The following is a 26,273-nucleotide window of genomic DNA, read 5'->3' as shown; positions in this document are numbered from 1 at the left end:
ACACAGAGGGACACACAGACTGGGAAAGAGAGAGGGAAAAGTCGAGCACAGTGGCTCCTAGCTACTCCGGAGGCTGAGATCTGAGGATCATGGTTCAAAGCAAGACCAGACTCTTATCTCCAAATAACCTCTATAAAATGGGCTCAAGGGTAGGGTGGTATCCTTGAAGAGCTCAGGGACAGCATCCAGGTGGAGTACAAGCCCCATGACCCACAAAAAAAGAGAGGGGGGAAATATATGGGTCTAGAGAGACATAGAAAAAAACTGTGACAGGGAATGAAGCAGAAAGACAGAGACATGGTAAAATGGGGACAAGGAAAACCAGAGTGTCAGAGACAAACACACTAACTTTCAGAGAAAGACTCAGAGAAAGAGACAGGAACAGAAAGATAAGGGCCAGTAGTTTGGCCTAGTGGTAGAGTGCTTGCCTAGCATGCACAAAGACCTGGGTTTGATTCCTTAGTACCACATACATAGAAAAAGCAGGAAGTGGTGCTGTAGTTCAAGTGGTAGAGCTCTAGACTTGAGAAAGCCCAAGGATAATGCTCAGGCCCTGAGCTCAAAGCCCAGGATTGGCAAAAAAAAAAAAGAAACAGAAAGGTAAGGCCAGAGAGACAGAGACAGAGGGAGAGACAAGAACAATACAGAGTCAAAGTCAGAAAGACAGACACTGGAAGAGATAGATACACTGGAGAGAGAAAGAGAGAGAGAGAGGAGGATACATAAACCAAGAAGAGGCTTTATGGTACAATTTGTGCAAGTTTCTCATTTTCCTTCTACATATTACAGAACATTTTTCCCAAAAAAGGACAGCCAAAGGAATTTCATGGACCTTTGTCATTACACAGAATGAAATTACCCATTCCCAAATGATTGCCCTTTGTATTCAAACATACAGATATACAGAGTCAAAAACCCATTACAGCCTGTGCTTACAAAAGATGGTAGAAGACTTCCCAGAGTCCTCTCAGGAAACTTGCTTCTTGCTCTTCTGAAAGAAATTGTCATCAGCTTTCATTAGCAAACGAAACTGGTTTAAAAGGAGTTAAGTACATAGAGACAAAAGGTGAACGTAGGAGGCCTAGGGTAAGAACCACAAGCCATGTACGGTCTATGATAACCAGACTCGATGTTCACAGGGAGGGACAAGGTCCTTGAGGGACCAGTTAGGCAGAACTACCCTAGCCTCTCGGGAAGGACCCTTGAGAGAGCTGACCAATGACTTGGGACAAATCATCATCTCCCAGGGAGTTTGAACCCTGGTACAAGCAGTGGATCACCACACCTGGGAAGGGCCAGTGCTCTGCCGTGTTGCCCAGGGACTGACTCTCCAGCAGCTGTGTCAGAGCAGTGAGGATTCAGATATGACAAGCAGATCATCAAATGGAGACAGGAGGAGGAGGAGGAGGAAGAGTAGGAGAGGGAGAGGGAGAGGGAGAAAGAGAAAGAGAAAGCAAAGGACGAGGAAGAGAAGGAGGAACAAGAGGAAGAGAAGGCAAGGAAGAAGAAGAAGAAGAAGAAGAAGAAGAAGAAGAAGAAGAAGAAGAAGAAGAAGAAGAAGAAGAAGAAGAAGAGGAGGAGGAGGAGGAGGAGGAGGAGGAGGAGCAGGAGGAGGAGGAAGAGGAGCAGGAAGAGGAGGAGGAGAAGGAAGGAAGGAAGGAAGGAAGGAAGGAAGGAAGGAAGGAAGGAAGGAAGGAAAGGAAAGGAAAGGAAAGGAAAGGAAAGGAAAGGAAGGGAAGGGAAGGGAAGGGAAGGGAAGGGAAGGGAAGGGAAGGGAAAGGAAAGGAAAGGAAAGGAAAGGAAAGGAAAGGAAGGAAGGGAGGAAGAAAGAAAGAAAGAAAGAAAGAAAGAAAGAAAGAAAGAAAGAAAGAAAAGACGATAAAATGAATATCAAATGCACCTGGAGAGCCACAGCTGAAACTGTGAGGTCTAAAGATAGAGAAAAATGCCAGACACCTGGATAGAGTTCAACTAATAACCACACTTCTCTTCAGCAAGAACTATATACTTTGGTTGCTTTTAGTGAGATTTTGTAGTTGCTTGTTTCTGTATCTCTGTAATAATTATAAAGTGATCTATCATACCATTATTTTCTAAATTTTTGCCCCTCTTTATATTTCTCTTTCTTTTCCTCACCCCATCCCTTGTATTATTCACTTTTAAATACCTATATATAAAGCTCCCACTCTATTCCATAAGAACCCGAGCTTCTTTCTTCTAACACTAAGTTGGAGAAGCAATTGATGTTTCCATTTTTCTTACTACACTTGCATACCTTACATATCTTATATAATTTACACATCAGGATCATTGTTGAATTGTTGACCTTGTCACTGATGTAATCTCTTTTGCACCTAAGTGTAAGTAAAATAGGAACCTACCACATGAAATGTGCAAACTGAAATGTAGAGATGCAAGTAAAATAAAGGGGCAAGAAAATGTGGCTCCTCCAAAACCTTTCCACAATTCAGTAACCAAATGCAAAATGCAGAATTGGCTGAAAAGCCAGAAGAGAATTCGAAAGCCTACTCTTTAGTAGCATAAACTGTGTTTTAAAACACCACCAGCACACGTCAGAGCATGTGGAGAAGGCCGCCCCCTGCCTCTGCCGAGCGGAGGGGCAGGACGCTGGCGATGCTGCTGCCATAGGACACCACGGTCAGCAGGACGTTGACCACACCAAGATAAGCTCTGCTGTCACAATCGTGATGTTGTTGAGGGTGGCTGGGCTGCTGGCAGCAGCAGCAGTGAGGGAACTTTATAGAGAATGTGAGGGATATGGTTGGGGCCGCAGAAATAGGGAGCTCAAATCACTGAACTACAAAGAGCAAACCAGCAGATTCACAGCTCCCTCCAGACTTCTAATTCCCCTCATCACTACCATGGCTCAGGGTCAAAAAAGACAGTTTGCCCTCAGAAGAGAGGAGAGAGAAAGAGCCTAGGGAATCTTGACAGTTGTAAAAGCACCATTCAGAAGGAAAGATAAGTCTCCAGTTCCAACGCGGACTCCTTGCAGAAAGGAGAGGCTTCCATCTCCAGTCCTGGTGTCCAGGCACCCTAGCTTGAAAAAGCTCAATAACAGTGCCCAGGCCCTGAGTTCAAGTCCCAGCACATGCAAATAAAGAAAAACAGAGCAGACTGACTTTGTGCTGGTGGCTCCTGCCTGTAATCCTACCTACTCAGGAAGCTGAGATCTGAGGATCATGGTCCATTAGCATCTCGGAAAAAGTCCTCATAAGACTCTTATGTAAAATCCCCACTCAACAAAGGGAAGTGATGCTGTCTCTCAAAATGGTAGAGCTTTATCCTTGAGCAAAGACTAACTATCCAGGGTCTTCCAGAACCTAGGCATGCAGGGTTTATTGCCAGAATACAATTGAGAACAGCAACGCTGTTTAGAGAGTAGAGCTCTAAACCTCACGGGATGAGCAGCCTTCTCCCAGAACTCCATCAGGGAACTACAGGCCCTCACATTGTGGGGTGCAAGCCCAGACCGGGCATGAATTTTATACCACATGAGATCCTGCAAGCATAGAAAAGCTTTCATAATTGCTTTACACTTCAGCATGTGAATGGGGAGGTAACATTTGTGGTGTACTTCATGATTTGTGAATAGTCCAAAATATTAAGCAGAATGCTCACCAGGCACAATGGCACAGTGAGAGGACATGTTTATCCCCTCTGCACCCACACAAGTCTCAAAGTTCTCCACTCCTGCCCCAGGCTCCCATGGAGAGGCAGCTACAGTGAGAACCACAGCACAAGGTCAAGGTGTCATGATTGACTGAAGGTGACCATGGTCACCAAACTCCCCCAGCACAGTCACCTCTGCTCTGGAGCTCCATCTCTGAGACTCCTGCCCCACAGCTGGCTTTATAGCAGAGGCCATGCAAATGGGACGTCCCTCTGCTCGTGAAAACCAGCCAGCCCTGCCCTGAAGCTCTGTGAGCTGGAGTCCATCCAGTGACTGACACACACCACTCACCATGGAGCTGGGCCTGCGCTGGGTTTTCCTGGTGGCTGTGTTCAAAGGTGATTGAGGGGAAGCAGAGACCCTGAGTGTGTGAGTGGAGCTGGTGGAGGAAGAGTGGTGAGTGTGAGCATGCCTGACCAGGATTGTCTGTGTTTGCAGGTGTCCAGTGTGAGGTGCAGCTGGTGGAGTCTGGGGGAGGCTTGGTGCAGCCTGGGGAGTCCCTGAGACTCTCCTGTGCAACCTCCAGATTCACCTTCAGTGACTATGCCATGTACTGGATCCACCAGGCTCCAGGGAAGAGTCTGGAGTGGATTTCATACATAAGTAGTGGTAGTAGTAACATACACAACGCAGACTCCTTGAAGGGCCACTTCATCACCTCCAGGGACAACGGCAAGAGCACAGTTTACCTGCAGATGAGCAGCCTGAGAGTGGAGGACACAGCCATCTATTACTGTGCTAGAGACACAGTGCAGGAAGTGCAGTGCAGGCCCAGACACAAACCTCCCTGCAGGGGCGCTCGGGACCAGCAGGGGGCGCTCGGCACAGCTTGTAGCCAGGTCAGCCTGGGAGCAGAGCAGAGCTGAGCCAGGCCTGGGCTCCTGGTGTCTGTGCTGCCCCTGGGCCCAGCAGTGGTCACAGGATTCCTCCCTCACTTATCACCTGCATCTCCTGTGATGGCTCTCATCTTGACTGGTGACTATTAAAAATGACACAGTGTCACTTGGGAAGTAAACATGTCTCTGCAGTGGTCATCAGTGTTGCATCCTGAAAAAATCAGGGGAGTGGTGATTCCATGAGACTCAAGGCAAAGATTCCAGGATTCTCAGAGCTGGAGTTCATTCTATGAAGAAGAGGGAAGAGACCTGAACTGGTGACTCAAGCCTGTGATCAAAGTACTTGTGGAGATATAATCCTAATGAGAACCCCATCTCAGTCAACAATCTGGATGTGGTGACCATTTTTTGTGATAACTGGTGAATAGGAGGGAAATGTAAAATGATTCTATGGACCCTGTCTTGGGCAAAAATGAAACACACTCCTAGAAAAGTAACTGAAATAAGAAACGGTGACAGAAAGACTCCAGTGGCGGGTATGATGCTTACAAATTGGACCCTGATGATGAAAAAGTACAAGAGAGAGAGAGAGAGAGAGAGAGAGAGAGAGAGAGAGAGAGAGAGAGAGAGAGAGAGAGAGAGGGAGGGAGAGAGGAGAGCCAACAGATCACTGACCTTTATGTTGGCTCTTCCATCTGTTGTAGCTCTGAGCACAGGGATTTAGAATATACCTAACAGGATTTATGTCATGAACACATTCTCTTTCTTAGTAATTCATATTAACACAACCTGTTTTTCTTTCCCTAAGAACCAAATGTCATTTGGGATTCTCAAGTTATAAAACACAGGGGTCAGCCATAGACTTAGAGCTCAGCCTACTTCGTCCTGTGAGAAGTTGTGTGTAGGCCACATGCAGTGTATATAGACCTGGCCTTGCTGTTCTCATCTATCCTTGAGTTTCCTCCACCAGTGACAGATGTGGGAGTCCTGTGGACAGATCCTCTGGGCTTGGTGACCAGGTCCTTGTGCTCATTCATGGACACTGTCACTGTGCAAGGGAATTGTGGGTCAGAAGGGGCTGTCACGCTGTCCAGCTGTCATCCAAGGTCCTGACCCCCCCCCACACACACACACTCCCAAACAATCCTTGTTTATTTCTCCATGGCATCCTGATCAGAAAAGAACTCATTTCAAGTCCTGAATAAAAACTTGTGTGTGGGGGCTGGGAGTTTGGCCTAGTGGTAGAGTGCTTGCCTAGCATGCATGAAGACCTGGGTTCGATTCCTTGGTACCACATACTTAGAAAAAAAAGCCGGAAGTGGTGCTGAGGCTCAAGTGGTAGAGCTCTAGCCTTGAGAAAAATCCAAGGACAGTGCTCAGGCCCTGAGCTTAAGCCCAGGACTGGCAAAAAAAAAACTTGTGTGTGAACTACACAGACTTTAGGAAGGTGACTTCCAGACTGTAAGGAGTTTTCTATGTACACGTTTTCTGGGTAATGATACAAATCATTCACTCATCAGGAGATAACTGTTCCTGTGTCCATGTGGATACAGATCATAAAGGACTATGATAAGGACAATTTGTATCATAAATGATACAAATCATAAAGGACAGTCCTGATCTCTGGAATGATGTCGTTGCCTCCAAACCATTGTGAACTATGAGTCTGCTGAATAACATCAGGTCTGTTATAAAGAGTACATAAAGGATTAATAACTCTGTGTATAGCTGTGTCACAGTTAGACTTTCCCTCTCCACCATCACATTCCATGACCTTGAGAGGACCTGGTTCTCAGGATTAGTGGGGTCACTGCTTGCTTGCTATTTTATGGTGACGACTGCATAGCTGTGTATGAATTTAAATGCCAACCTAGGCTCAGAGCGAAACAGATGAAGAAACAAATGGAGTGTCAGGAGTTTGGCCTACTGATAGAGGGCTTGCATAGCATGCACAAAGGCCCGGGTTCTATTCCTCAGTAACACATACATAGAAAAAAGCAGGAAATGTCGCTGTGGCTCAAGTGGTAGAGCTCTGGCCTTGAGAAAATATCCAAGGACAGTGCTCAGGTCCTGAGATCAAGGTCCACAACAGGCCAAAAAACAATGGAACCAAGCATTATCTTTGTAATCTTAGCAGTTCATGAGGGTGAGATGCAAGGATCAGAGATCCAAGCAGCTCAGGAAGGAAAGGCTTTGAAACTCTTACCTTCCACTAACCACTAAAGAAGGCAGAAGTGGAGCTGTGGCTGAAATGGTAGAGGGCACAACCTGAGCAGAATACAGCACAGTGACCTGACCACTACACATGTAAGCCATGGACTCTATTTCTCTTTCAGACCTTCTGTTATCTTTCCTCACCACAAACAACCCAAGACACCCACGTGCGTCCTCATGTAGTGGTGCTCAGTCTTCTGGTGTTCATGGTGTCAAGTGCACGGTGCAGGTGTGTGAGCTATCTGTGGTGCAAGTGTGTGGAGGATAGACATGTTCTCATGTGCACATATTCCACCCCTCGCTCCCCATCAGCTCCCTCAGCAAGCTTCCCTCCTGCAGGTCAGGGCCCGGGATGGGGAGGCTGACAGGAGAGGGCTGAGGTCTCTGGGGTCAGCCAGCAGCCTAGTCCCAGGGGACCCAGGTGACAAGGACCTGGGCTCCCTGTCAGGCATCACCTGCAGGTGCCTCCCACAGCAGACTCCAATAACACAACTACAGGAGGCTGCACTCCTGCTTCACCTCAGCGGCTGGCTCGCTCTGGACACTTTCCTGTCCTGACAGGTTTCCTCCTCAGGTCATGAAGCACCTGAGGTTGTGTTCGGGGCTGGCAGGGCACTGATGTGGGTGTCTAGGGGCTGGGCTGGGAGTGGAGGGATGCGGATCTGAGCTGGGGACCCACCTGCTCCTCTGACCCTGGCTGTGCTGTCCCAGGCACAGCTGCAGGAGTCATAAATGTTTAGACTACAGGGACCTACATCCAAGTCCCCACCTCCCACAGTCCCTGTGACCTCACCTGGGGACGTGTAGCTCTGCTGTCCTTGTCTTTGGAAAGTGGAATGGAAATGAGGCCATGGAACCTGTGGCATTTGAGTGTCTCCATGAATTAATGTCATGTGAAGTCTCATTATCTCTGTAGTGACTGAGTTTGGGTGGACAAGCTGGATTCCTTTCTGAGACAAACAAGGGTGTGGTCCAATGTTTTGGAAAAGCATCAGTCTTAGAAAGTCTTTTGACTAGCAGGGTATGGTGGCTCACACCTGAAATCCTAGCTACTGAGGAGGCTGAGATCTGAGGATCAAGGTTCAAAGTCAGCCTGGGCACAAAAGGACCTGAGACTATTATCTCCAAATAACCTCCAGAAGATGGGTTTGGCTCAAGGGTGGGGTGGTAGCCTAGAGCTCAAGAGCTCAAGCACAGTGCCCTGATCGAGTTCAAGACCCATGACACACACAAAAAAAAAAAAGAAAAAAAGAAAGAAAGTCTGTCTGTTTTACGGCAAATGTCACATTTTCTAGGTCTGTTTTGTTGTGGACAGGCGGTGCAATGTTTGCTTGTATTAAATGTACATTTTCAATACCATGAGTCAAAGCAGCCTTTGATCTGCCTTCCTTTTCCTCAAGAGGGCGAATGATGGGAATCCTGTACTCAGGCAGTGACCTGAAGAGAGCTCTCCAGACACAAAGGAAGCCCTATCAACATCTCTGTGTGAACTTCATTCCATTTTCCAGAGGAGAAGCTGGGTATCACCTGGAAGGGCCTGAGAGCCTACAGCCCCTGCACGGACCTGCAGAGAGGCTGCCAGCAATCTCACTTGTCTCAGCAGTGAAGCTGAGAAGACCTTTGGGACAAGGCCTTTCCTCTCCCTCCTGCCCAGCAAGGCAAACAGGCCTTGGTCTGTGAAGTGAGGCTGTAAACCACCATCTTTCCTGAAAATGTGAAGCATCTTTATGTTACTGGAGACAAAGAATATTGCTTATTATTTATATCACAGGAAGGGAACATTATTAGGCCTCGCATAATATTCAGGGTCTACCAGGAAACACAGATCCCGTGAGGATGGAGAATTGTCATTTAGGGGATAACCCATGGCTTGACTGTGGGTGACGCTGCCCCCACCCAGAGTTGGGCCCTGGGATAGACGAAGAGAAGCTTGTCCCCTCAGTCCTCAGGACAGAGGGACAAAGGTGCTCAGGAGCCCTGTACCTCAAGGACAGGACTCCTGCGTAAGTGCATCTCCAACTCTAGGATTCAGTGCCTGTCTCGCCATGTGGGACATCACAGTCTGGTCACACAGGCCCAGGGCATCTGGGAGGAAAGAGGTCATCCAGTAGATGAGACTGCTGGGTGCTCTGTGCCTGGTGACAGCTGCCTGGGTCACAGATGGCACCAGGGGGAGACTGAGACTGCAGGTGACTGACCAACATCGTTTTCCTGTCCCTGGCTGTTCTGTGCCAGGAGTGGCTGCAGAGTCAGGATCAGGTCTTGACACCTTAGAAGATCCTGTTGGTCACATGCAAGGCCTCTGGACCTCCATCAGAACCAGGGAAGCTTCTGGCCTTGGCTTCACTGACCCCTGAGAAGGGACTGGACTGGGCAGGAGGCTCAGGTTACCCTGAAGCCAGAAAGTTCAGCCCAGACTTCCATATTGGCAGCTAAGAGAGAAAACAAAGGCCAAGTTCTCTACACAGCAGGGCTCTGAGACAGCAGAAGGCACTGAGCCATTGACTATGTGGGGACACATGGACTTCAGGACATCTGCAGGACCCTGGCCAGCAGCAGGTGGCACAGGGGATGCACTGAGCTCAGGGCAGGGCCTGCTGCAGATGCCCAGGGCAGCCACTGTGGTTTCCAGGCCACAAAACCAACTGTCTTTCTAGAAACACCTGTGAATTCATTGTCCTATCTAGCCTCTGACAATAGAGAGGACACGATGAATTATGCCTTGTGTTTCCAGAGGGTGCCTGCCTGTCCCCAGAGCTGAAACCACCTGCGGAGAAGAAGATCCTGCTGTAGGTATGGGATGAGAGGGATTGGTGGAGACATTCATTATTTGGCACAATGAAGCCAATTTGAAAGAAACATTGACCCTGCACTGGTGATTCACAGCTGTATTCCTAGCTAGCGGGAGGCTGAGGTCTGAGGTCACAGTTTGAAATCACTGCAGGCAGGAAAGTCCCTGAGACCCCTGTCTCCAGTTCATCATTGAGAAGTGATTCATCACCAGAAGTGGAGCTGTAGTGCTGGTGGTGGAGTGCTAGCCTGGAGGGAAAGGGCCCAGAGCCAGAGTTCAAGGTCCAGAACTAGCTTCAAGGAGAAAAGTGATGGGAGGGGAAGATGAGCTTCAGCGTGGACACTGCAGTGAGAGCCCAGGGCGCGCTGATGAAGAGCTTGAGATGGAGACAAGCAGGCAGGTGCTGCTCACCCGGCAGTGATCTGAAGGGAGCACTGGAGGAGACTCGGGCCTCAGACCAGAGGTCAGGACCCAGGGCAGCCAGTGGACTCAATGGGAAGGTTCTGCAGAATTATAGGAGAGTTTAAAAAATTTATTATTTAGGGACTGGGATCATGGCCTAGTGGTAGAGAGCATGCCTAGCAGGGCAAAGCACAGAGTTCAATTCCCAGGTACCACACACACAGTAAAAGGCAGAACTGATGCTGTGGCTCAAATGGTAGAGCACTAGCCTGGAGAAAGCATGAGGACAATGTTCAGGCCCTGAGTTCAAGAGTCAGGACTGGCAAATACATGTATCATCTATCTATCTATCTATCTATCTATCTATCTATCTATCTATCTATCTATCATCTAAAATGTGTGTGTATTAAGCTAACAGCTCATCAATCTTGACTTAAAGTAGAAAGAATTCTGTGTTCTAGCCATTGAAAAAGTTTCTATGCAATCATTGGTAGTTTTGAAGGCAATTGATTAGGTACATGCTGCAATAACCATGTGTAATTCATTGTTTATCCACTCAACTACAAAATTCTGTTTAGAACATGTATCTCCTTTGTGTGCTGCCCTCCTAAGACTCCTGCCCCATAGCTGGCTTTATAGCAGAGGCCATGCAAATGGGACGTCCCTCTGCTCATGAAAACCAGCCAGCCCTGCCCTGAAGCTCTGTGAGCTGGAGTCCATCTAGTGACTGACACACACCACTCACCATGGAGCTGGGCCTGCGCTGGGTTTTCCTGGTGGCTGTGTTCAAAGGTGATTGATGGGGAAGCAGAGACCCTGAGTGTGTGAGTGGAGCTGGTGGAGGAAGAGTGGTGAGTGTGAGCATGCCTGACCAGGATTGTCTGTGTTTGCAGGTGTCCAGTGTGAGGTACAGCTGGTGGAGTCTGGGGGAGCCTTGGTGAAGCCTGGGGAGTCCCTGAGACTCTCCTGTGCAGCCTCCGGATTCACCTTCAGTAACTATGGCATGAACTGGATCCGCCGGGCTCCAGGGAAGGGGCTGGAGTGGATTTCATACATTGATTGTAGTAGCACAAACTACGCAGACTCCGTGAAGGGCCGCTTCACCATCTCCAGGGACAACGGCAAGAGCACAGTTTACCTGCAGATGAGCAGCCTGAGAGTGGAGGACACAGCCATCTATTACTGTGCTAGACACACAGTGCAGGAAGTGCAGTGCAGGCCCAGACACAAACCTCCCTGCAGGGGCGCTCGGGACCAGCAGGGGACGCTAGGCACACACTGAATTCTTAGCCTGGGAGCAGAGCAGAACATTCAGGGCTGACCCCTCCCTGCCAGCTCTGCCTCTCCACATGACCTGAAGTCTTCCCAGACAGCTTTGAGAGTGGGGCAACACCATGCTGTGGAAGAAGTGCCATCGATTGTGGCTTCTGAATGCCTGAGCCTTGTCTTGAGGCTGCTGTAGGATCAGTCATGGAGGACGGGCCCTGTGCTGAGGAGAAGATGTGTTCTGTAGCCATGGATGACATGATCTGCCAGCAGTGTGTTCACACACAGTGAGACCAAAGGAGGAATTCTCAGGAAAGGAACCCAAAGTCACAGGATCATGTGCTCTATCATATAAAATAGTGTTTATCAAATGACCTCCAGGAAGTGGAAACAAGAGGGTTTCCCTCATTGTTGTTTTTGTTTCTTCTGTTCTTTTTAGTTGATTGTTTATCTGTCTTTGGGTGGATAATGGGAGCTATATAAATATATGGGGAACACAGCAGTGCTCATCTCTTGACACTGTGTTGAATGTTAACTATACAAAGTGTGTGGGGACAGGAAAGTAGGAGAGAGCTATGCAAGGGGTGACATTGTCCAAACAGGAAAGTACTCGTAACCTGTCTTGTGCCACTCTAACCCCACTGTATATACACTGTATAATAACAATTTTTAAAGTATTTAAGAAAAAGGTAAGATGGAAACAAAATATCAAAAGTAGAACAAGGGATGAGCCACCTGTCTCCACATTGAGCTCAAGCTCCAAGCAAGATCCTGCCTGCATCCAAGAGACTCCTGCACTGCCTGTGGACCTCAGGAGTGAGGACAGAAGGCAAGACGATGGCCTCAGTGACCAGATCCAATTCCTAGGAAGGGAGGAGGAATCCTGAGCACACTCACCCAGGAAGATGTGCAGCCATGAAAACAGACGCTGTGCAGCTCTGTGTATTCACCATGGAGCACAGTTCAGCCGTGCGCTGGGAGGAGGTCCTGCCATTTGCATTCCCAATGGAAAGCCAGCCACCACCAAAATGCTATTTGAAAGCAACAAGGATAGACTTGTCCTCACATGTTAAGAACCATAACCCATTTGCAGGAAGAAAAAATGGTATCTGGTTACTCATAGGCAGAGTGGTGGTGTGTGGGGAAGCAGAGGACAGAACACTGGTATCAAGTACAGAGGAGGACAGGAGGAGGACATGGAGAAGATTAATTCACAGGATCACATTCAGCCAGAGAAGGGAGAGGCTCTGTGCCACTGCCTTGTTCAAGAATGTTTCAGAGTCTACAAACCATTTTTCATACGTTGAATGTCAGGTGCTGTGGGGTGTTTTCTCAATGAAATTAGAAAGGTCAAAAATAAAGTATGACATAGTAAGTGATTTTAATTAGGAATACACATAACCATGTGATCTTGTAGTTCTGTGTCCACAAATATCTCCAGTTGACTGGTTTTCCAGTCATCTGCTAACTGAAGCTCATGTGCTCTGTGGAGGGAGGACAGGAAGAGGTAAAGACAGAGGAAGGATTACAGAGCCTGACAGGAAACAGGTCAGGAAGAAATGTGTTCACTGCTTGGCTGTGCTGGGGGAGGGGGAGCATACCTATGTTTCCATAATACCAAGTCAACACCTGCCTATGAAGACTTAATTTACATGTTGTCACTCCCAGAATAGTGATTACAAATACACTGTACAGGAGCTATCATGACATATTAAAAGTAAATAAATGAGAAAAAACAAGGAAGACACCTATAGCTTGATGAATTGATGAATGCTGTGATCCAACAAAATCACCTGCTTGACTCATATCTCTCTTGGTGTCCTGTCAGAATGAAGTCGAGTGCAGCAGAGCCTCACATGGTCTCAGCACAGGAAGGAGGCTCTGCATCCTCTCCAGATGACCACCATTCTCCTGGAACCACACCAGGACCTGATGACCTCAACTTGATGTGTGCAGGACCAGGATCAGGGGAGAATTTAACACCATGGGAAATCCAGCAAGTGTGGAGAAGCTTTCATAATGGTATTACATTTTTCCACATGTACAAGGAGATGGCTTTCAGGTTGTATCTCAAATGTTGTATAAATTCATAAATGTTGAGCAGAATGCTCACCAGGCTCAGTGGCACAGTGAGAGGACATGTTTATCCCCTCTGCACCCACACAAGTCTCAAACTTCTCCACTCCTGCCTCAGGCTCCCATGGAGAGGCAGCTACAGTGGGAACCACAGCACAAGGTCAAGGTGTCATGATTGACTGAAGGTGACCATGGTCACCAAACTCCCCCAGCACAGTCACCTCTGCTCTGGAGCTCCATCTCTGAGACTCCTGCCCCACAGCTGGCTTTATAGCAGAGGCCATGCAAATGGGACGTCCCTCTGCTCATGAAAACCAGCCAGCCCTGCCCTGAAGCTCTGTGAGCTGGAGTCCATCCAGTGACTGACACACACCACTCACCATGGAGCTGGGCCTGCGCTGGGTTTTCCTGGTGGCTATGTTCAAAGGTGATTGATGGGGAAGCAGAGACACTGAGTGTGTGAGTGGAGCTGGTGGAGGAACAGTGGTGAGTGTGAGCATGCCTGACCAGGATTGTCTGTGTTTGCAGGTGTCCAGTGTGAGGTGGAGCTGGTGGAGTCTGGGGGAGGCTTGGTGCAGCCTGGGGGGTCCCTGAGACTCTCCTGTGCAGCCTCCGGATTCACCAGTAAGTATGCCATATACTGGATCTGCCAGGATGCAGGAAAGAGGTTGGAGTGGATTTCAGTTATTAATTCCGATGGTAGTTACACAAACTACGCAGACTCCGTGAAGGGCCGCTTCACCACCTCCACGGACAGTGGCAAGAGCACAGTTTACCTGCAGATGAGCAGCCTGAGAGTGGAGGACACAGCCATCTATTACTGTGCTAGACACACAGTGCAGGAAGTGCAGTGCAGGTCCAGACACAAACCTCCCTGCAGGGGCGCTCGGGACCAGCAGGGGGCGCTCGGCACACACTGATTCTTGGTCAGCCTGGGAGCAGAGCAGAACATTCAGGGCTGACCCCTCTCTGCCAGCCCTGCCTCTCCACATGACCTGAAGTCTTCCCAGACAGCTCTCTAGCTTGTGACCCTTACTCTTTGTCCTTCTCTCCAAATGGAGATTTCCAGGTCTTTCATTTCTATGTATTAGTTTTAGTTTATGATGAATTCTTGAATGGACATGACACAGCACCACAGCTGGGCAGGTGTCAAGTTGTTGAGGTCACTAAGGTCAACTCTGAGGAGGTTAAGGACCTTCTCAGTCATTTCCTCTCAGACTCCTGAGGAGACAGTGGACACCCTGGATAGTCGAGTCATAGAAACTCGGGTCGAAGACAGCAGGGATGTTTGCCAAAGCCAAGGACTCCATGCCACTGGGGAATTCAAATCCCACCATTCCTCACACACCACATAGTAGTGCATCCAGGCTTTGATCCCATGGTCTCCTTTCCCTTTCTGATGACACAAGAGGGAGGCCATTGATCAGGACTGGGAGCCTGCACTGTGACTCACTGAGACGCCCAGTCATGCCAAAGCTGAGTGTGGTCACCTGCAGAGGCTCAGGACCAGCTCACCCAGGAACATGGTCTCTCTCCCTCTCTCTCTCTCTCTCTCTCTCTCTCTCTCTCTCTCTCTCTCTCTCTCTCTCTCTCTCTCTCTCCTTTTCTACAAACACTGTATATGATGAGGAGTGATTTGGATTCACATCAAGAGCTCTGCAGTGGATTCTCTTGATTCTAGCACTTCTGACATTTTCTCAGTCGTCTCTGTGTTGCCCACACCTCTCTGTTGCACTCAATCCACATGCAGCTGTGGTCTGTATTCAGTCTGTAAACCTGAGGCCCTGGACTAGTCTGGAGGTCAGTGTGGCAGTGGTCATGGTTCCTGCATGCCCTAGGAGGAACTGACTGGCCTGCCCAAGTCTCCACTCTGTGACCTTCTCAGTGTCCTCTCCGTAGCCCTCCGGATCCTCAGGGGTTTTCTGTAGCTAAGGGGACCATAGATGTGGATACAAACTGTCATCACATGGATCTCCCTGCATTGCCCTCTTGTCAGGAACGTGTCCACCGGTGACTTAGGAACAGCTGAGGACACCACACCCCGGGCCTCGCTGAGCTCTGGAGAAGGCACATGAGGGCTGCCTGCTCCCAGGCCTGGCCATAGGAAAGAGCTCTAGAGTCCCAGCAGGGCCTGGAGCAGACGCGGCCTCTGCCATGGAAGCCATGGAGTCTATGCTGTTCTGACTCCACCTCATCCAGGTTTTCACAGGGGAATTGGTGAGGAATTTAATACCATCCACACAGCTCATTCCCAACATTAGACAAGTGCTGGACTCAAAAGAGAGGAGACCATGGCCCACTCCAGATCCTACAGGAAACTTCCCAGGTGCTTACCATGTGTACTTGGACATGCAGTGGGTTCTGAGTGTGGGGAAGTGTGTGTATGTGTGTGGGGAGGTGAGTGCCTGTGTCTGCACTTGAACTCAGGCCTGAGTCCTGTCCCTGCAGTTTCTCCTGACACTCTACCACTGGATCTACAGTTCCATTGGAGACTTTCTCCTGGCCCACGTTAGATGAGAGACCATGGAATTTCCTACTCCAGATAGATTTCACCTCACTCCTCAGATCTCACTGCCCTGATGCACCAAAATTTCAGGCAGGAGCCTCAGGCATCCAGCTAAGAATCTTATCCTTGTTATCATTAACACTACTAAAATATTTTTTCATGTGTTTTTATTATAACTAATCAAAGGATTACATTATATTCACCAGAGAAATGGTGTATAACTTCATAAACATTGATACCCTTTCTCATGTCTTGGTCCAATTACCCTCCTTCCACCCCTTCCCCATCTTGTATTCCCCCCTTCCTTATTCTATTTCAAATAACCAAATAAGCATATATATAAAATATGAGATACCAAGGTGAAATACTGTAACCATATGAGATAACCAAAGGATAGCAAAAGAGATGAGAGATAACATAGTACATTAAGGACATCAATCACTCATTATATGGCTTTTGTTTATATATCCTGGAGGTCCTTTCATTTAGCGTCATATTAGATGGCCTTATATATCTAGGTTTTGTTCTACTGTAAATCTCTGCTAGGAGAGCCCAAGGTTTCCACCGATTATGACAAATGAGGGAAACCATTGAGTCCATGTTCCTCTGAATCTGGCTTACTTCACTTAATATGATTTTTTCTAAGTCTTTCCATTTCCTTACAAATGGTGTGATGTCATTCTTACTGAGAGCCGCATAGAATTCCATTGTGTACAAATACCACATCTTGTTGATCCACTCATCAACTGAGGGGCATCAGGGTTGGTTCCATATCTTTATCATGGTAAATAGTGCTTCAATGAACATTGTTGTGCTAGTGGATTTAGTATGTCCTCGTTTCTGGGTGAGTGGGTAAAGTCAAGTATTGGAATTGCTGGTCATAGGGGAGCTCTATGGTTAGTGTTTTGAGGACCTCCATACTGCTTTCCATGGTGGTTGAATGAGTTCGCACTCCCACCAACAACACTGCTAAAATACTTTTTAATGTCTAAATTTCTCCAAATTTGTATCCCTTTTTTTGGGTGTATGTGTGCAGTCTTGGGGCTTGAACTCATGGCTGGACTCTGTCCTTGGACACTTTGTGCTCAAGGATAACACTCTGCCATTTGTGGCACGGCACCACTTTTGACCTGTATTGTGTACGTGGTACCAAGGAATCCAACCCTGGGCTTCATGTATGCTAGGTGAGCACTCTACCACTAGGCCACACTCCTGGCCATGGAATCCTTTTAATGGAATTATGTTCAGAACAAATCTTTAAGCACAGGATGGAAACTGATGGATGGAAGGCAAAAGCAAGCTACTAAGTGGATTCGAGTTTTGCTTCTTGACTGAAACAACTGGTCCTCAGTGACTTCTGTGTCACCAGGCCAACCTCTGCCCTCCAGAGGTTTCTGAGATTGGCCAGTGAATCTCTGTTACTGGAGACTGGAGAATCTCCTCTCCTGGAATCATCAGAAAGAAGACTGGATTTTCACATGTTCTTGAAGTACAGGCCAAGGCCGAATGGGGCTGTCTACTCATAAATAGATGGGATCTGGCACTGAGGTCAGAATTCTTCCAATGCTGGTGAAGAGATGGTGTTTTTGGGGTTCAGAGACTTGGATAACTCTGTGCTGGTGGACAGGGGAGGAGGTTTTCTGAGGTTTGAGCTGGGACAACACCATATTTGGAAGAAGTGACATCGATTGTGTCTTCTGAATGTCTGAGCCTTGTCTTGAGGCTGCTGTAGGATCAGTCATGGAGGACGGGCCCTGTGCTGAGGAGAAGATGTGTTCTGTAGCCATAGATGATATGATCTGCCAGCAGTGTGTTCACACACAGTGAGACCAAAGGAGGAATTCTCAGGAAAGGAACCAAAGTCACAAAGAGCATGTGCTCTATCATATAAAATAGTGTTTATCAAATGACCTCCAGAAACTGGAAACAAGAGGGTTTCCTCTGATTGTTGCTTTTGTTTCTTCTGTTCTTTTTAATTGATTGTTTATCTGTCTTAGGGTGGGTAATAGGAACATTATAAATAGATGTTGAAAAGAAGAACAATCACAGCACTAGTCCTCACTTGACACGATGTTGAAAATTAACTAATAGTCTGTGGGGGATAGGGAGGCAAAGTAGGAGAGAATTACACAAGGGGTGGAATTGTCTAAAAGAAAAGTCCTCCTGAGCTGACGTGTGCCACTCTAACTTCTCTGTACATACACTTTGTAATAACAATTTTTAAAGTACTTAAACTGTAAGATAGCACAAAATATTAAATGTAGAACAAGGGATGAGCCGCCTGTCTCCTCACTGAGCTCAAGCTCCAAGCAAGATCCTGCCTGCATCCAAGAGACTCCTGCACGGCGTGTGGACCTCAGGAGTGAGGACAGAAGGCAAGACGATGGCCTCAGTGACCAGATCCAACTCCTAGGAAGGGGAGCAGGAATCCTGAGCACACTCACCCAGGAAGATGTGCAGCCATGGAAAACAGACGCTGTGCAGCTCTGTGTATTCACCATGGAGCACAGTTCAGCCGTGTGCTGGGAGGAGGTCCTGCCATTTGCATTCCCAATGGAAAGCCAGCCCTCCACCAAAATGCCATTTGAAAGCAACACGAATAGACTTGTCCTCACATGTTAAGAACCATACCCCATTTGCAGGAAGAAAAATGGTACCTGGGTACTCATAGGCAGAGTAGTGGGGGGGGGGCAGGCTACAGAGCACTGATATCAAATACAGAGGACAACGGGAGGAGGATTTGCAGATTAATTCACAGGTGTACAGTCAGCCAGAAGAGGGAGAGGTTCAGAGCTGTTGTCTTCTTCATGAATTATTCAGATTCTAGAAACAGTTTTTCGTACGTTAATGTCAGGTGCTCTTCCTTGTTTCCTCATGAAATTAGAAATGGTCAAATTAAAGTAAGATACACTAAGTTAGTCTAATTAGGAATACACAAAAACATGTTATCTTATCCTCTGTGTTGATTTATGTCTCAGTCATATGGTATGTGAAACTCACAGACTCCCTGGAGAAAGGACAGGAAGAGGTAAGGACAGAGGAAGGATTACAGAGACTGAGAGGAAAGAGTTCAGGAAGGAATGTGTTCACTGCTTGACTGTGAGGAGGAGCTTGCTATGTGTCCATACTTACCATATTACCTCCTACCTATGAAGACTTCATTTTACTTGTTGTCATTGAGAGAAGTTATTATAAAAACTCAATACACATGACATAATTACAAATAATAAATATACATTAATGAGAAAAACAAGGAAGACACCTATACTGTGGTGAATGATGTGCTCAACCCTAAGTCATCTCTGTGAACACAGACTTCTTGGGGTCTTGTCAGAATGAAGTCAAGTGCAGCAGAGCCTCACATGGTCTCAGCACAGGAAGGAGGCTCTGCATCTTCTCCAGATGACCACCATTCTCCTGGAACCACACCAGGACCTGATGACCTCGACTTGATGTGTGTAGGACCAGGATCAGGGGAGAATTTAACACCAGGGGAAATCCAGCAAGTGTGGAGAAGCTTTCATAATTGGATCATATTTTTCCACATGTACAACGAGGGAGCTTTCAGATTGTATTTCAACTGTTGTATAAATTCATAAATGTTGAGCAGAATGCTCACAGGCACAATGGCACAGTGAGAAGACATGTTTATCCCCTCTGCACCAACACAAGTCTCAAAGTTCTCCACTCCTGCCTCAGGCTCCCATGGAGAGGCAGCTACAGTGAGAACCACAGCACAAGGTCAAGGTGTCATGATTGACTGAAGGTGACCATGGTCACCAAACTCCCCCAGCACAGTCACCTCTGCTCTGGAGCTCCATCTCTGAGACTCCTGCCCCACAGCTGGCTTTATAGCAGAGGCCATGCAAATGGGACGTCCCTCTGCTCATGAAAACCAGCCAGCCCTGCCCTGAAGCTCTGTGAGCTGGAGTCCATCCAGTGACTGACACACACCACTCACCATGGAGCTGGGCCTGCGCTGGGTTTTCCTGGTGGCTGTGTTCAAAGGTGATTGATGGGGAAGGAGAGACCCTGAGTGTGTGAGTGGAGCTGGTGGAGGAAGAGTGGTGAGTGTGAGCATGCCTGACCAGGATTGTCTGTGTTTGCAGGTGTCCAGTGTGAGGTGCAGCTGGTGGAGTCTGGGGGAGGCTTGGTGCAGCCTGGGGGGTCCCTGAGACTCTCCTGTGCAGCCTCCGGATTCACCTTCAGTAACTATGGCATGGACTGGATCCGCCAGGCTCCACAGAAAGGCCTAGAATGGGTTGCAGGAATTAATGGAAATGGTGGTAGCACCTACTATGTAGAGTCTGTGAGGGGCCGCTTCACCATCTCCAGAGACAACAATAAAAACATGCTGCATCTGCAAATGAACAGCCTGAGAACAGAGGACTCTGCCCTGTATTACTGTGTAAGAGACACAGTGAGAGGAGCTGAGTGGCAGCCCAGACACAAACTTCTAAGCAGGGCTCAAGGCCAGCAGGGGGCGCTGGGCCCTGATCAGCTGCAGGGGTGAGGAGGAGATGTCTCCTGGTGCCTGGCTCCTCCACATCTCCCCAGCTTCCCAGGACCCTCCACATCTGTGTCTCCACTCACCTGGGCTGTCACTGAACACACAGTGCTCTGCTTCCCTCCTCATGGAAACACTGCACTCCTGACCACAGGAGTCAAGCACAGGGCTCACTCTTAAGGGCTGAGGTGACTCTGCCTGGTCTCCATGGTCAGGTCCTGAGGAGGCTCAGGGTTCTCTGTGGACCTCTCTTCCCGAGCCCAGGTCCTCTCTCCTCCCTCTTCTGAGGGTTCTCTGCCACCCTTTCCTCCCTTATCTAAAGGTTAAAGCTACAGCTTAGTTTCCTCCTCATCATATCATCATGTAAAAGTAAAATGTGTTATGTTTGTACACATTTTTCATATGAATCTCGAGTTCCTGGGCAGGTTTGCCCCACCACCCCATCCCCAATCCAAGGTTGTATTGTCAAGGGTTCTTTTTACTTCTTCACTAATTAAGAGCATACCAAACTTACCCTTCTGCATGGACTCATCATCATTGTGATCTCTTATATTTGTTATAATAGTCATTCTAATGGGACAGCAGATGTCTTATGGACTCATTTTTAGTTTTTCATTGGACTAGAACTGCTGTTGGTCTTGTGGTTGCTGGGCTGTCAGCATGTCTCTGGAGACACCACCTTAGTTCTGTGGTTTCCTGGTTATTCTGCAGGTGATGTTCAGCAAAAGTCTAGAGCTGATCTCAAACTCTAATCCACCCGACTTAAGTAGCTAGCTAACATCACAGGCATGGACATGGCACTTGACTTTTGTTTTCATTTACACTCCTGATAAAGAGCTTGAAAATTCTAGATTAATCCTTTGAGCATCTGTGTTCTTTTTGAAATGTCTACTGATGTTCTCTGACCAATTGTCTTTTCTTTTCCTTAGGTTCAGTTGACTTGTTTCTACATCTGGTATATTCTCATGACCAGATTTATGTCTTGAAAATGTGGTCCCCCAATCTGGGTGCTGTCTCTTCACTATACTCTTTCTCCACTGAGCTATGCAGAGTCCATGAGCTGATGGATTCTCGTTTGTGTATTCTGGATTGTTCTCTCTGCTCTGGGGGCTCTGGAACGGAAGTTAACGCCTCAAATAATATCAAGATCATTCCCCTGGATGTTATCTCTACTAGTTTTTTATATTTACCTTTCAAATCCTCTCACTCCTATACGTTGAGTTTATTTTGAGGACTACGATGAGACTAGAGTCCAAATTTCATACTCCCGATTCCAGAACAAAGAAAGCTTAAGATAAGGAGCAGTTACGGTTACTCTCACAAAGAAGGAAGTGACAAACTCAGGAAAACTGAGACTGTGTCTGGCCCTGGCCCTGGAACTACACATAGTGATGGCATGGGTGTATGATGTGTATGATGAACGTTATTCTTGTCCCCAGGAGACCGGCCTAGGAGCAGCTGCACGAATCTGGACCTGGCCTGGTGAGGCCCCACAGACCCTGTCCATCTCCTGTTCTGCCTCTGTCTCTACAACCAGCCATGCTGTGAACTGAGTCCCACAACCTCCAGGAATGGTCCAGAGTGGCTTGGTGGGATCTACAGTGGAGGAAGCACAGAGTGAATATAACCCAGCCCTTGAATCCTCTCAGCATCCACAGAGACACCTGGAAGACAAGGAGATTCTGGACTGAGCAGCTGGAGATGAGGACACAGCCCTGTGAGCCTGGGAGTGAAATTCAGGGATGCAGAGGCCAAGGCTGGGGTGCTCAGATCCAGCAGGGGGCGCCCGGAACCCGCCCAGCACAGGGCTCCCAGGCTGGGAACTGGGCAGGGCCTGGACTTCACTCTCTGGAGTGCAGACCCCTCCCCCTTCTCCTGCACAGCAGGGATGCAGAGGCCTTTCCTGTCTCCACATCCCATGGTCTTTCTCTTCATAAGTCAAGCTTGGCTGCCCTTTCCTATCCCAGTGCAGGCTCCCCACAGTAACAATGAAGGCTAGGATTTCAATTAGTCTTCTTCATAATGACACTAAATATCAAACTTAAAAGCATGGAGCTGCAGGCGTGAGCCCCCCCCCCACCTTCCCTTATTCCCAGGCCTCTCTGCCCTTCTTGGTCCACTCAGCTCCAGCCCTGGCATCACTTCACTTTGTGTGTGGTAGTCAGGCCCTGGGCATGGTTCTAGACTAGAATGGCTGCTCTTGCCATAGACATGGAATGGAGGCTCAGGCAGGCACTGCACAGACTTTGACACCTGGTCATCAGCTCTGTCTGTCTGGTCTGATGAGTGGAACGCAGTCTTTACAGAGGCCAGCACTGCCTCTACCTGGAAGAGAGCTACTCACATGCTGACATCCCCAGGACACACTGACACGTGGAAGAAGTGGCCTGGGTGACCTGCTGTGTGTCTATCTGATTGAATGTAATTATTAAAATCACAGATGCACAGAATCTCATCACCATTGCCTACCAATTACTAAATATTGAAGATGAACACTCATCACGAGTGAACGTCAGGTTTCTGTAAATTAAGGCATTGCAGATGTGTGTTCATGGCTGTCCTGCTAGGTATTCAGGATGCTGAGATGTAAAAGATGATGTTGTAAAGACAGACAAACTGAACAGTTTGTGAGTTTTCATCCCCAGCATACCCAGCAAGTAACCATGCTGGAGTGTGAGGTGCAATCTCTCTTCAGCAGAGTACATAGTGTGGAGTGCAGGATTCAAGAAGCTCCTGACTCAGGACAAGGAGGTGGATGTGCAGGGATTGTTCTGTGCAGATGAGTCAGAGCCAGGGTGCAGAGCCTGAGTCACTGATCTCAGCATTCTCCACTGTGACATGACATGGAGGTGGAGCAGGCGTCTTTGTGTGGGAAGAGATGAGATCCCACAGGTGTTCCCTGGCTCCAGTATGGGATAAGGACGGCAATACAGCAATGGTGACAACATGGGATCCTATAGATCTCTGTGCTAAAACTCACATTTGCAGTCCTTCTGGCCCCACAGTGTTTCCCTCTTGAGACTGGAAATGGCATGAGGTGTCCACACAACTTATTTCATAGTGGGGATGGAGCTGGACTCTGCCCCTCCACTACTTACAGAACCTCAGTCCAGAACCTCCATGCCAAGGAGAACCATCCACAGGCAGCCTGAACTGCACCCGAATGGTACACTGTTCCCAGAGTCTGTATAGGGCCGGGTGTTTGATCCAGCAGCTGGAACCCCTTGTGCAGACCCCACCTCTGAGCCCTGCGTCAGCTCTGGCCTGTGAGGACAGAGACTGGGCCATCTGTGGGTCCAGAAAGAACCATCCATGCTTCAGGTGGCAGTGCTGGTTGCAGGGACCTGGTGCCTCCAGAGAGGGACTGAGCTGATCGTGCATGGAACTCACGGGATTCCCAGATGCTGAGGAACAGAAAACCTCAGTGCAGGCCCTGCCCAGGGAAGGGGCTGTGTCATCACATTTACCTTTGTTCGTCTGACCAAAGGAATCACTGCTCAGAAGGGTTGGTGTGGATCCTGCAGAGTACAGAGGCAGGATGGGGATGGACCTGCAGTCTAGATTTGTGCCCACACCCATCCTATGAAGGGCTGACAGGAGCAGGCTTGAGCCCCACTTCCTGTACACACAGTGGTCTGCTGTGATCTGCATGAGGAAGGATGAAGCCTAAAGGAGACAAGAGTGACTTCTCCACATCCCCAGCTCCACTGGCTTCTTTCAATCCCTGGCTTACTGCAGAGAAGAATCCTTGTGCAGGCATTGCTTGTTTGGGGTTTCTGTGCAGAAAGAACAGTCTGGTTAATGAGGGCAATTCACTGCTCCAAGAGAGGAGCTGAGTCTATGCAGGGCAGAGCCATTGGCTTGTCTGGGGATTCCTGAGGAAATGCCCTGTGAGCAGAGACAGGGCCTCCCTGCAGGACAGGTGGAGTCCAGGACTCAGGACCCATCCAGCTCAGCTGCAGAGCTGGACCTGGTGCAGAGGCCTGGGCTGAGTGTGAGGCAGGGCTGGCTGTGCTCAGAGGGAGGTGAGGACATTGAGCAGATCAACCACAAACACTGGGAAAACTTGAGGACCTGTGGACAAATACTGAAAGAATCTACACATTTCATTACATTGTCCCAGCTTATTTGAGAAAGGTTTTGGAAGCATTTCTTCACAAATTTTGGATATTTCTTCCTTAGTTAGGATACATTATTATAGCCTTTTATTTTGTTTTATTCACAACCTTCCTTATGGCAGCACAATATTAAAAGTAGAACAAGGGATGAGCCGCCTGTCTACACACTGAGCTCCAGTTCCAAGCCAAGATCCTGCCTGCATCCAAGAGACTCCTGCACGGCGTGTGGACCTCAGGAGTGAGGACAGAAGTCAGGACGATGGCCTCAGTGACCAGATCCAACTCCTAGGAAGGGGAGCAGGAATCCTGAGCACACTCACCCAGGAAGATGTGCAGCCATGAAAACAGACACTGTGCAGCTCTGTGTATTCACCATGGAGCACAGTTCAGTCATGTGCTGGGAGGAGGTCCTGCCATTTACATTCCCAATGGAAAGCTAGCCCACCACCAAAATGTCATTTAAAAGCAACAAGGATAGACTTGTCCTCACATGTTAAGAACCATAACCCAAGTGAGGGAAAAAAGACACTGTGTCAGTTGGTCATAGGCATTGTAATGTGTGTGGGTGAGCAAGGGACAGAACACTTATCAATTACAGAGAATGACAGGTGGGGGACAGGGAGACAGATGAATTCACAGGTTCACAGTGAGCCAGAGCAGGCTCTATGGCCTTTATTTCTTCATTAATTTTTCAGACTCTGAAAACAATTTTTCATGCTATGAATATCACACGGTTTGAGGTGTTTTGTCAAAGAAATTGAATAAGTGTCAAAAATAAAATTAAGACACACTAAGTGAGCATAGCCAGAAATACACATCAACATGAGGTCAGCCAGCTTGTCCTGCAGTGTCCACCATTACACCAGTTGACTCATGTCTCAGTCATATGCTATGTGAAGCTCACGGACTGTACAGAGGGAGGACAGGAAGAGGTAAAGACAGAGGAAGGATTACAGAGCCTGACAGGAAACAGGTCAGGAAGAAATGTGTTCACGGCTTGGCTATGCTGTTGGAGGGGGAGCTTCCTATGTGTCCATGCTTAACAAATCACCATTTATCTATGAACACTTTGGGTTGCATGTTGTCACACAGTGAGGTTATTACAAATACACATAAGATACTGCTGTATACAATCAAGGCATCTAAGGAGAAAAACAAGGAAGTGATCTGTACTGTGATGAATGGTGTGACCACATCAAGACCTGCCTGACCCTGGGTCACTTGGTGTCTTCTCATAGTGCAGTCAAGTGCCACAAAGCCACATGGGATCTCAGCACAGGAAGGAGGCTCTGTCACCAGCCAGATGAGCACCATTCTCCTGGAACCACACCAGGACCTGACAACCAAGTTGTCGGTGGGAAGATCCGGGATGAGGGGGTGAATTAAATGGCATGTGAAATCTTAGTATTGTACAAATGTTTTCATAGTTGTTTAAACATTAGCATGCTCACATGGAGATAGCAATCATATTGTAACTCAAGTTTTATGTTAATTCTTAAATGTTAAGCAGAATGCTCACCAGGCACAATGGCACAGTGAGAGGACATGTTTATCCCCTCTGCACCCACACAAGTCTCAAAGTTCTCCACTCCTGCCTCAGGCTCCCATGGAGAGGCAGCTACAGTGAGAACCACAGCACAAGGTCAAGGTGTCATGATTGACTGAAGGTGACCATTGTCACTAAACTCCCCCACCACAGTCACCTCTGCTCTGGAGCTCCATCTCTGAGACTCCTGCCCCACAGCTGGCTTTATAGCAGAGGCCATGCAAATGGGACGTCCCTCTGCTCATGAAAACCAGCCAGCCCTGCCCTGAAGCTCTGTGAGCTGGAGTCCATCCAGTGACTGACACACACCACTCACC

The 26,273-nt window shown here is 48.2% G+C and overlaps 4 pseudogenes; all 4 read left to right on the top strand.

Annotated features, from left to right (window-relative positions):
• The first annotated feature begins 3,986 nt into the window (after positions 1–3,986).
• On the top strand, positions 3,987–4,560 carry LOC150055030 (immunoglobulin heavy variable 3-21 pseudogene; annotated as a pseudogene).
• A 6,123-nt stretch (positions 4,561–10,683) lies between these two features.
• Positions 10,684–13,454, top strand: LOC150055029 (immunoglobulin heavy variable 3-21 pseudogene; annotated as a pseudogene).
• Positions 13,455–13,660: 206 nt separating this feature from the next.
• On the top strand, positions 13,661–15,354 carry LOC150055028 (immunoglobulin heavy variable 3-74 pseudogene; annotated as a pseudogene).
• A 4,393-nt stretch (positions 15,355–19,747) lies between these two features.
• Positions 19,748–21,278, top strand: LOC150055027 (immunoglobulin heavy variable 3-23 pseudogene; annotated as a pseudogene).
• Positions 21,279–26,273: the final 4,995 nt, after the last annotated feature.

The sequence above is a fragment of the Megascapheus bottae genome, chromosome 14 (assembly GCF_031878675.1).
Source record: "Megascapheus bottae isolate mThoBot1 chromosome 14, mThoBot2.hap1, whole genome shotgun sequence".
Lineage (NCBI taxonomy): Eukaryota > Metazoa > Chordata > Mammalia > Rodentia > Geomyidae > Megascapheus > Megascapheus bottae.
This window is presented reverse-complemented; position numbering and strand designations above follow the sequence as displayed.